This window comes from Psammomys obesus, unplaced genomic scaffold (genome assembly GCF_907164565.1).
Source record: "Psammomys obesus unplaced genomic scaffold, mPsaObe1.curated_primary_1811, whole genome shotgun sequence".
NCBI lineage: Eukaryota > Metazoa > Chordata > Mammalia > Rodentia > Muridae > Psammomys > Psammomys obesus.
Window position 1 is genome coordinate 6,123,454 of NW_026585609.1, and position 10,630 is coordinate 6,134,083.

Consider the following 10,630-nt stretch of genomic DNA (forward strand, 5'->3'; position numbering starts at 1 on the left):
TAGATAGATAGATAGATAGATAGATAGATAGATAGATAGATAGATAGCATGACAAACAGTAACTGGGTAGCAAGATCACTGATGTGAACTTGACCTTTAAGATTCTTTTTTTCTCAATCCAGTGATTCTCCAGTTGAGTTAAACTATCTCAAAGAGCCTCTAATTCCAGCATTTCTTGGTTCTCTGACTGCGAGAAAGACCCAGAAGGAGCCCATAACAGGCTGCTCTCATCTCTTCCTCAGGGGAACATGAGGCTTCATTTGCACATAAGAGGAGACCCGTTAGGTCAATTCCATGCTAAAAGAACCATGTGACCAAGCACAGAGACTGACAAAGAAACAAAACCGGCACCCAGGCTCCAAAGTCATACTGACATGAATACCTAGTAGTAATGCTTGTTAGTACAGATGCTAACACCCAAGCATGTTAATACGAAAAGGGCACTGTTTCAGAGGCAGACATGTGGCCCAGCGTTTCACAGATTCTCACTTAATCTGCCCAAGTCCTGCAAAAATAAATAAATAAATAGATAATATGGAACTATGTATCATTCTCATTTTACAAACAGGAAACTAGGGCCCAGATGGTTTCCATGGCTGACCGGACATCCGGTCACAGGCAGTAGCAGAAGCCAACTTCAACACCCACGCCATACTGTGAGAGGGGACGGGGCACGGAGAGGATTTTGTTGCTGTCAGGAGGCCTATGAGGGAGGGAAGAGAAGCTGGGAATGCAGGGACAGGCACTGTGTCGCACACAGCAGCTCCAACAGGGGTATGGAGCAATGTCACACAGAGAGGTTAGACACGTGTGCCACCCATTAGGAGTGGTGACTCCAAGGGTCAGAGGCAAAGCAGACTGAAAAACAGGTCCCCCGAGAAATGGTGAAATAGGTCCCTGACCACTGGCAGAAGGAGAGAAAGCTAAACACTCATGCCCCCAGACAGGGTGAGGGAGGTGATTGGGCAAGATAAGTAGTCAGAAATTCTGGTCAAGAGTCCCTTAGTCTCCCTGTGTTGCTCCCTACTCCCGCTGCTGTGTGACTTTTGGGGGCAAGATGGGGGTGAACTAGGGTCTGAGCCTAGAACCTCATGTTTGCTAGGCAAGTTGTCTGCCACTAAATTACACTCCCCGCCCTCTCGTTTGGATTTCGAGAGGGAGGAAGTGGATAGGTGTGGGATGTGTGCCATACGTGTTTGTGTTCGTGACGGGCGTGCACGACCTCCTGTGTGTAGAGAGGCTGCAGATCACCAGTGGGTCTTTTTCAATCTTCATCTTATCTCTTGGGGGTGTGTTGCTGAACCTGGAGTTTCTGGTTCCTCTAGATGAGCTTGCACGCAGCCCTTGAGGACCGTCTTTTCACAGGCTGCCCAGGACTGGGGTTGCGGGTGTGTGCTGTGGCTCCCAGCTTTTCATATAGGTGCTGGAGAATCTAGATGCTTGTGCAGAGGGTACCTTATTAACTGAGCCCTCTCTCTGGCTCTTTTAGCCCTCTTTTTACTTCTGGGAGGGTGTTGTGCGGAGACAGGGTCTCACTAAGATAGCCTTGAGCTCACTTGGTATAGTCCAGGCTGGCTTTGAAATGTTGATCCTCCTGCTTCAGCCTCTCTACTGACTGGGAGTGTAGGCCTATGCTACCGGGCTCTGGGAACTATAGAAACAGATATTGTACACTGCTAACTTCCTGGTGTAAATCCCAAAGGGGGCCAGAGAAGCTGATGAGGACTCTGTCTCCATCACCACGTCTGAGGTTCTCTTACCTCTATGTCTGTTCTGGCTCGTTGTGAAAAGAGAGAGGACAAAAGACAGGGGCCCTGACTCAATGTCTCAGAGTTCCTGCTTCCCTGTTGCCTGCATCCTTTCTTTTCTCTTCTGGGACTTCCACAATCCCAGTCTTTCCTTCCGCTCTCCTGTCCCTTCAGAATCCTCATCTCCTTTCTTTCACCGTAGGCAGTAAGAGCTGCAGGAACCAGGAAACAAGCAACAAAGAAATGTCACCGTGCTCCGAAAGGACCTGGAAAGGCTATTTCACGAAATTCAGAGAATGAGGCACCGGGAAGAGAAAGCCAAACCTTCCAAGAGCAGGTGATTGAAGGTGTGCTGCCTCATGCATGCAAAGGATTCAGCTATTATTTGCTGCAAGGAAGGAAGTAGGGAAGGGAGAAGGGGAAGGATGTCCTAATTGACAGATACATCTGATCTGAGGATTTCAAACCTACGCACCACATTCAGGACTTGCCAGCAGCTCGTGGGGAGAAAAAAAAAAAAAAAAAATAAATAAATAAACTTTTTAATCAAATGAATATCCACCGAGTGGTCCTAACCCCCTCCATTGTCCTCTGCTTCCTAACATGATCCTCAATCAAGGAAATCACTTTATCTGTGCACACCATCTTCTCTTACTGCCATTGACTTGAGCTCTGTGTGTGTTATCTGCCTCAGGAATCAAAAGATAAACTTCTGGGAACTGCTTGTTGAATTTTGTATTTGCCTCCCCCCCCTAGGGCCACTTTCCATCCTTCCACACCTTGGCCTTGAGAGCTTTGGACTGAGTTACCCTGGCCCTGCAGTTTTAAGTGCCTGGGCTACAGTGAGGATGGGCAGCAGAAGGCACAGGTAGGAAGATTGGAGGTTGGGAAGCAAGAGATCTGGGTATTTCTCCTTCCCACCCTTATAACCTTAGTTCCATGGAATCCGATGCCCACTCATTTCCTTTTCTGATTGGACCGGGAGGAGATGGTTTCCACCATTGCCTGTGTATTGCCTTTTCTTAAAAAACTTGATTCACTCTGTAGCTCAGACTGGTCTCAGAGGGGGGAGAAGGAGGAAGGGGAAGAAGGAAGGAGGGAGGGAGAAATAGATGGAGGGAGAGACAGGTGGAGAGAGAGAGAGAACCTACATAATATTCCTCATTGCTTAAATGTAGCAGTTGCCTTGTGGATGTCCAAAGAGACAGTAGAAGATGTTGCTTTCAATTCGGTGAAGAAGGAGAAGCCTGGTCACAGTAATGCTTAACCGGACTCAAGGGTGGTGACTAGCAGGGAATGAGGACATGAGGACAGTAGAGGGGACAGTGTCCACAGACTAGGAAGGGTCCTGAATAGAAGCGGAACCATTGGATGTTTGTACAGAGCTAGCCTGTTCCAGCCCTTTCCTCTTTCCTCTTCACTCCCCATTCCTTCCGGATTGGCTTCTTCCTGATCCTCTTCCTCCTCTGTCTCCTCCTTTCCTCAGCTACCACACTTACGCTATGTAAGTTACAGAGGAAGTGCATGGTAACTGTCATCAGAGAGTATGCCAGATACCTCTTGGGTAAGATTCAGCTACAGGCTGTTTCCTGTGTTTAGGGAACCAGAGAAAGTCCTTTTAAAGGGCCTTGGCATTCATGCTCTGCCTGCAATGAGTGGACACCATGTGGATGAAATCATGAGAGGTGAGATCCATTTGTGTAGATGGCCACAAATAACCTGGAGGACCAGGGTGACAACAAATATGGGTGTGCCCACCTTTCCTTGGCATTCATGCAAGAACTGAGAATCAGATCCTAACGATTAGACCTTTGGAACCGGTGAGCGACTCTGCTCGGGGACCTACCATTGAAATGGACTATGTAGGAGAAAAAGAAGGGCATTTCAGCTGTCTGAGCACTCGCTCTTGACAATTGCAAGAGAGGCTGCAGTGGTCCACTGGATCATCTGTGGTTTCTCCTCTTGCCTGAAGAAATGACACTGCCAGAATTCTAACCAACACACACACACTTCCAAGAAATTTCTCCAAGACAGTGGCTAGGTGCCACTCTCTCTCTCCATTGTCTTCCTTCTCTCTGGAGCTTAGAATGTGGGCTTAATGGCTAGTGATGGAACCCACATAGATAACAGTGTTAAGACTTCTAAAGTCTGGGGCTCTAAGTAGTTGATTGATTGCGCCAGCCCCAGGCTGCTTTCCTTTCTTACAGGTGAAGGGAAAACAAATTTCTATCTTGCTTAAAATACTGTTTGTTTTGATTCTTTGTTATGTGTGGCCTAACCCATTTGAGCATATCTTCTTCAGGGGCTGTGGGTACAACAAAGAAGTTATATTGAATAAATTCTAGTCTGAAAATCTCACTGTTACTTCCTTAATTTCTCCAGCAATGCCCAGCCATGGAACTCTCCTTCCCTTTCTTTCCAGGGACTTGAAGACTGCATTACCATGTTCCTGGATGTATCTATTTCACACTAAGTGACAGAATAGAAAATGGAATGTCATCACAGTTCCCACTCAGGCCAATCCTAGTGCAGAGTTTTCTGGGAGCAGCTGAACCATGATCTCACTATGAAGATGAAATATAAGACTGTGTAACCCAGGCTCATGGACAGATTAGAAGGGATTTCACATCTCCAGATTCCTTGGTGATGCTTGGATGGAAAGAGGCTCAGGGAACAGAAGCCAGCCCTTGTCTTTGGCTACAAAACAGAATTCCCTGAGTGAAAGCCAGCAAAGAGCTTTTGAAGAGAGCACATCCGGCTGGCCATTTCAGGAAGTTGTTAGCAGTGGAGGGAAGTGGTGAGTGAAAGGAAGGGGGTTGGGGGATGAGGGACTGATGGAGAGGGGACAGTGTCCCTGATCTTTCTTCTCTGCGGCAGCCCTGTGATGGGCTTCAAATACATCACGGCTTCCACTACCATCACTTGGAAGCCAACAACTGTGAATCCACTCCCTGAGTAAGTCTGCAGGCCGCTCCCTGTGTTTAGAAAGCTCAGCCTGCAAGGTGCCATACACTTTTAATCCCAGCACCCAGGAAGCAGAGGCAAGCAGACCTCTCCGGGTTTGCTGTCAGCCTGATCTACACAATGAATTTCAGACCATCCAGGGCTACACAGTGAGACCTTGTCTCTCAAGTGATTAATTGATAAATTAAAAAATAATAATAATGCAGCCTGCACCAATTCAAATGGCACCTCCATAGCAAAGCCAGATTTCCTCAGGCAGTAACGGCTTTGCTCCTCTCTATTTCTAAACAACTACGTGTTCAAGCAAGCTCTAACTTCTAAGGCGAGCATTGTATCTGCTTTGACTTTAACGCAGATGAATTTAGCTTCAAGCACTCATTAAAAAGAAAGTTCTAGAAGAGAGGCATTTTTATCTTCACCTCTACAAAACACATCTTCTCCTGTGTTTTTTTTTCCTTAAATGTTTTATTTAAATATAATTATATCACTTTCCCCTTTCTTCTCTAAGCTCCTCCCAATTCTCCTCCTAACTGCCTCCATGCCCTTAACCTGTAACCCAGCACTCTTAACACAAAGCAGGAGGATTGTGGTCATGTTCAAGGCCAGCCTGGCTGCAAGTCAGACCCTACCGTAAGGGGCCAGGCAATGACAATAAATAAGTACAATTTTAAAGACAATTCTTGATGAAATTCAGAGGAAAGGGTTATTCAGAATTCACTCCTGGCTTTGGAAGAGCAGCCTCCCCTGCTGTTTGCAGTTATGCAGTACATGCTAACACCCTGGAGTTACACTGTACATGCTGATGCTCTTTGCAGTTACACCGTACACGCTGACACTCTGCGGTTACACTGCACGGGCTGACGTGCTGGTACTCTTTGCAACACTGTAGGTGCTGACACTCAACTAAAGGGTGAGCCCTGAAGGGGCTGGGGATCCTCCACCCGGCCTTGTGATAACTTCCTTTTTAACCCCTTCTCTCTTTGCTCAAGTGTGTGCGTGGTGTATTGTGTGTGAGCAGGTAGAAGTATGTGGACTCAGTCGAATTGGAGGACTCTTCTTTCACTCTGCCCCTTGTCTCTCACTGACCTGGGAGCTTGCCACTTTAGCTAGGCTGGCTGCTCAGCAAGCTCTAGAGATCTGACTCCTCCCCACCCCCAGTGCTCCAAGTTGGGTTCACAAGCACAAGGGTGCTTGCTCTCATCCACAGATCCATTTCCCTCCCTCGCCTGTGGTAACTTCTCAGCTCCACCCCTTCTTTTCGTACTCTGAAGGTTGGAAACCAGTGCCCCCAGCAGAAGTTGAGTGCACAGTTGTTGAAAGCCAGGTGAAATGACTGCCGAATTTCCCACAGGCAACACCTTGTCTAGGATTAAAAAGAAACCATCTTGCTCAATCAGCCTCTCAAACTATTATCTGATCCCTTTTCTGCAGACACCTCAAACTGAGCTATTCACTTTCCAAGGCGTCACAGGTCACAGTGGGAAAACCTCATTGCTAGGCAATCAGAGCGCATAGAGTGCCAGTCAGGGAACCATGAGCAAGGAGGAGCTTTAGACGGCTGCTGCCACCTGTTCCAGACCGGACCACACTGGCTGCAATCAGGGTTTGAGGTAGTCTCTGCACTAAGGCTCATCCTGGTCTCAGTGGGACTCCTAAGAAGCCAATCAGCTTGCCGAATTATCCTGAAGTCAGCCTTCAGCCTTCAGAAGAGCTGCAAGTACCAATGGGGTAAAAGGAAAAACATTTTGGGCGACTCAACTCTTGATCACCCATAGTAGAAGATCAGTCAGAGACAAGGAATCAGCAGGTATGGTAGCAAACTGTAATCCCAGCACTTGGGAGGCAGAAGTAGAGGGATCAGAAGTTCAAGAACAAGTGGGACACATGACACACCATTTTTCTTTGTGTGGGGACTAAAGAATAGTTGGGTACACAGTGGGCCAGAGAGAAACAAGATGAGCTGGTTGCCTGAAAGCAGATGGCCACGTGACTAAGTGATGGCCAACACAGCCTAGTGTGTCAGAAGGCCTGTGATGACAGGCCTGGATGGTAGATGTCAGATGAGCAGGATGGGATAGGACGTTTCCAAAGAGGACACCAGATTTGTACTGGGGTGGCAAATCGTGATGCTTGTCACTAACAGCCAGTCCCCTGAAAGACTTTCTGTCCCATCTGAAACAGTCTGCCATAAAGATGGGAATGCACAAGCCTCCCTCACCTCCCCTAGTTCAGCTCTCCAGCACAGTGGGTGCCTGATCAGCTATGTCTGCCATCCAGCCTTTATGAGAGTCAAAGACCACTCAAACAGATCGTAGGGAAGGAGACCTAGTTAGAAACAGAAAACATAGAGTTGCACTGACCAGGACCATGTGGCCCCTCCAGCCTGCTCTGCCCCATCAGGAGAAATTCTGAGTTGTTAAGTTTGTTGGTATACACCTGTAACACCAGCACTTGGGATGTGGAGGCAGGGGGAATAAGTCAGCAAAATGAGTCTCTGAGTTCAATTCCTCAGCAACCACAGAGCACTGGGGAAGGATAGCAGAAGGTGGAGCCACCGCACTGCTTCCACCAGCTCAGTCCCCCGGCACAATAATGCCTAGAACCTGTCCTGGCCTCATCATCAAAAAGTGCTCAGAGCCAGAGAAGAGAGCCACTGCCTGGAGGGAATCCCAGGATGTCATCTCCGTCTTCATTATAACTAGCCTGCTGCCTCCTCGAGGCAACGCTTACCCAGCCATAAATTATTTGTGCATCCCTTCACTGTGAAGGGTAAGTAGAGTAGTAACAGGAAACAGCCAGTCCTTCACTAAGAAAACAACTAAACATGTATGCTCAGTTTCTGGAAACGTTTGAGACTCGGTGGGCAAGGGAATGCAGGTGTGATTCAATGTTACCCCCAGGTTTAGCATTTAATAAATTGCCTTGGATCTGACTGTGGGAGAGGTTCCAGGCCGGGGTGGGTAGTTGTGTTTTATTTATGCATTCGGAGGAAAAAAATCAAAAATAGCTAACAATATCAAAACCATATGTTATTATCTGTAAAAGGAGAATGAGGATGTTGTCCATTTGTCCATCCATCCATCTGTCTGTCCAGCATGTCTGAGGTCTTATGCCAGCAAGGGGGGAGGGGTCTCGGTCACACAGCTTGGAACTAGCTCTGGGCTGATTCGATTCTAGCCAAGCTGCTCCATTCAATTGCCTTTGACCTGTTGGGCCACACACAGTATCTGGAGACAAAGATGATCCTGCTGGCAGGTGGTCACAATCTGACCTAATCCCTGGCAGGGGTCAGGCCCATCTCACTTCCCTGAGCCCCCTGGTGCCTGGCTCAGTCCCCAGCATGTCTGTAGAAAGTGTGAATACCCCAGGAGCCATCTCCCAGCCATGCCTCCACCCCTTCCAGAAGAGGCCCCAGAGGACTCCTGTTCAACAACCAGCCCTTCCAGTTGGGCAGAAATTTCCTGTTCTGGCAACCAAGAGGCATTTCATTTTGTTTTATTTTAAATGTGCAGTACGTTCCCAGGCAGCTCCGCCCTCCATTCTAACTCCATTAAACTGAGTCCTCTTGGACCTTTATTTTCACACATGAGAAGCAGGGGAGAGGGTGTGGGGAGAGGCTGGCAAAATGAGGCTTGTCCTCTGAAAAGCTGAAAAGAAAATAAAGGGTCGTGGGCATCCCGACTCTGTGTCTTTCCTTCCTCCGGCCTCAAACATGTCACCTCCAGTCACCAAACCCAGTAAAGCCGGTGCCAGTCTCCCCACCCCAATGAGTACAGGCTGCATTAACTGAGCTAAAATACATAGTGTCACACAGGGAAGCTGACAATAATTAAAGGGTGAGGCAGACATCTGTGTCTTCAGACAACCACATGTGTGTGTACTGTTCTTGGTTTAAAACTAATAACCATGTCATGCTAAGGGAACTGATGCTTCATTTGCTGGGGTTTATGGAGAAAGAGCCACTCCTTGTCATTGGTTCCCCAAAATTCTTGGAGCTTACATCTTCTGTTCAAATTATTAAAGCCTTCCTTGTTTTTGTTTTGTTTGTTTGTTTTTTATGGAACTGTTTTCTAAATACACAGTGTTATTCTCTGCAAAGGTCATGGGGCATAATTCATTACCCTTTGTAAGGACACAATTCTGTACCCAAGGGCCTGGGGGAGAGTACAGGTGGAGTATGCAGGTGGCACATGCTAGTGGAGCATGCAGGTGGAGCATGCAGGTGGAGCATGCAGGTGGAGTATGCAGGTGGAGTATGCGGGTGAAGAATGAAGGTAGAATATGCAGGTAACACATGCAGGTGGAGCATGCAGGTGAAGTATGCAGGTGAAGAATGAAGGTAGAATATGCAGGTGGAGCATGCAGGTGAAGTATGCAGGTGAAGAATGAAGGTAGAATATGCAGGTGGGGCGTGCAGGTGGAGTATGCAGCTCCAGGTCTGTTTGTGGAACAAATAGTCATAACCTCCGAGACTGAACGTCAGTGAAGAAAACTGATAAACCCTTGAGTTTTGGGGTTCTGGAGAGTTCTGTGTCTGTCTTTTGCATTCTTGTTTATGCTTTCCTGTGTCCTGCCCCAAGGTGAAGCGGCTAGCTTCTCACTATGGTTTCTTCAGTCCTCCAACATTTATTCTAGTTTTCTGGTGATCAGATTAGTGCATCCAGTCACACTGGAATCCAAAGGCCCCTCTGTGTACAAGAAGGGCTGTTGCCGGTTGGAGTGCTTGTCTTGTTTTCTATTCACTTGTTTTGAGGTTCACATTGATGGATATCAGGCAAGGTGTGGAGGTTTTTAATAGCATCACTCCAGAGGCAGGAGGATCTCTATGAGTTCGAGGCCAGCCTGGTCTACAGAGTGAGTTCCAGGACAGCCATGGCTATGTAGACTGTCTCATAAAAGAAAAGTTGGTGGATATTAATTATACAAAATAAGTGGTTTCATTATGAAATATTCTCATACATGTTATACACACACACACACACACACACACACACACACACACGGTCATATTCAACCCATTACCTTCTTTTGATGAGTCATCTCTTTCCTATCACTCCAGATTCTATTTTCGTGTCTTCTGGTTTATTTATTGTTATTATTACCACTGGTGAACCACTGAGTTTAATTAGGTTTACTTATAGGTGTGTGTTGGGGGGTGGTATTCATTTTATGAGGCAAGATCTCATTCTGTAGTCTTTCTATCTTAGAATTACTATGTAGCCCAGCCTAAGCCTCAAACTCCTGCCTCAGTATCCCAAGTGGCAAAGTTACAGGCATGAAACACTATGCCCAGCTCCTTCCTGATGGCCATGTTGACCTCCCTAAGGACTTGGCCTTCCCTCTGCTGTCTGAATTTAAGGTGCCAGGGCCTGCCGTAAGCATGACACCCAGATAAGCCAAACACTGTGAGAGCCACAACAGAAGTCACAATAAATGTGTCCCCTACCGGACAGACTATCTCAGCGTGTGTCACCCACGAAGACGGCTCCTAACGACGGAACCCGACACTTGAGAGACAAAGCCGGCCAGGCCAAGAGGAGCTCCTGCCACGTGTGAAATCCACAACATTCCTCAGAGGTCAGGGGTGCGTCTCCCCCTGGTTAGGTCATGTGCCCCACTTATTGCTGCCTTAATTCTAACAGTTCTTCCTCGCTGGATCCGGGAGAGTAAAAATTTATTGCAGAATCCGTGTAGCCGGACTGAGTTTCCCAGAGTCCCCACAGAGCTTAGAGAGTACGAGACTCTCACCTCCAAGCTATAAGACTTGAAAAACAGATGAACAAGCCCGTGAAAGTCCCGATCTGGGTGGGGGCTGGGGGTGGGGGTGACATAAAAGTAGAAAGTAGTATGTGGGGGAGGAAGAGGTATAAGTGGAGAAGGATGGGAAAAGGGAGACGGTCATGGGCAACAAAGGAAGA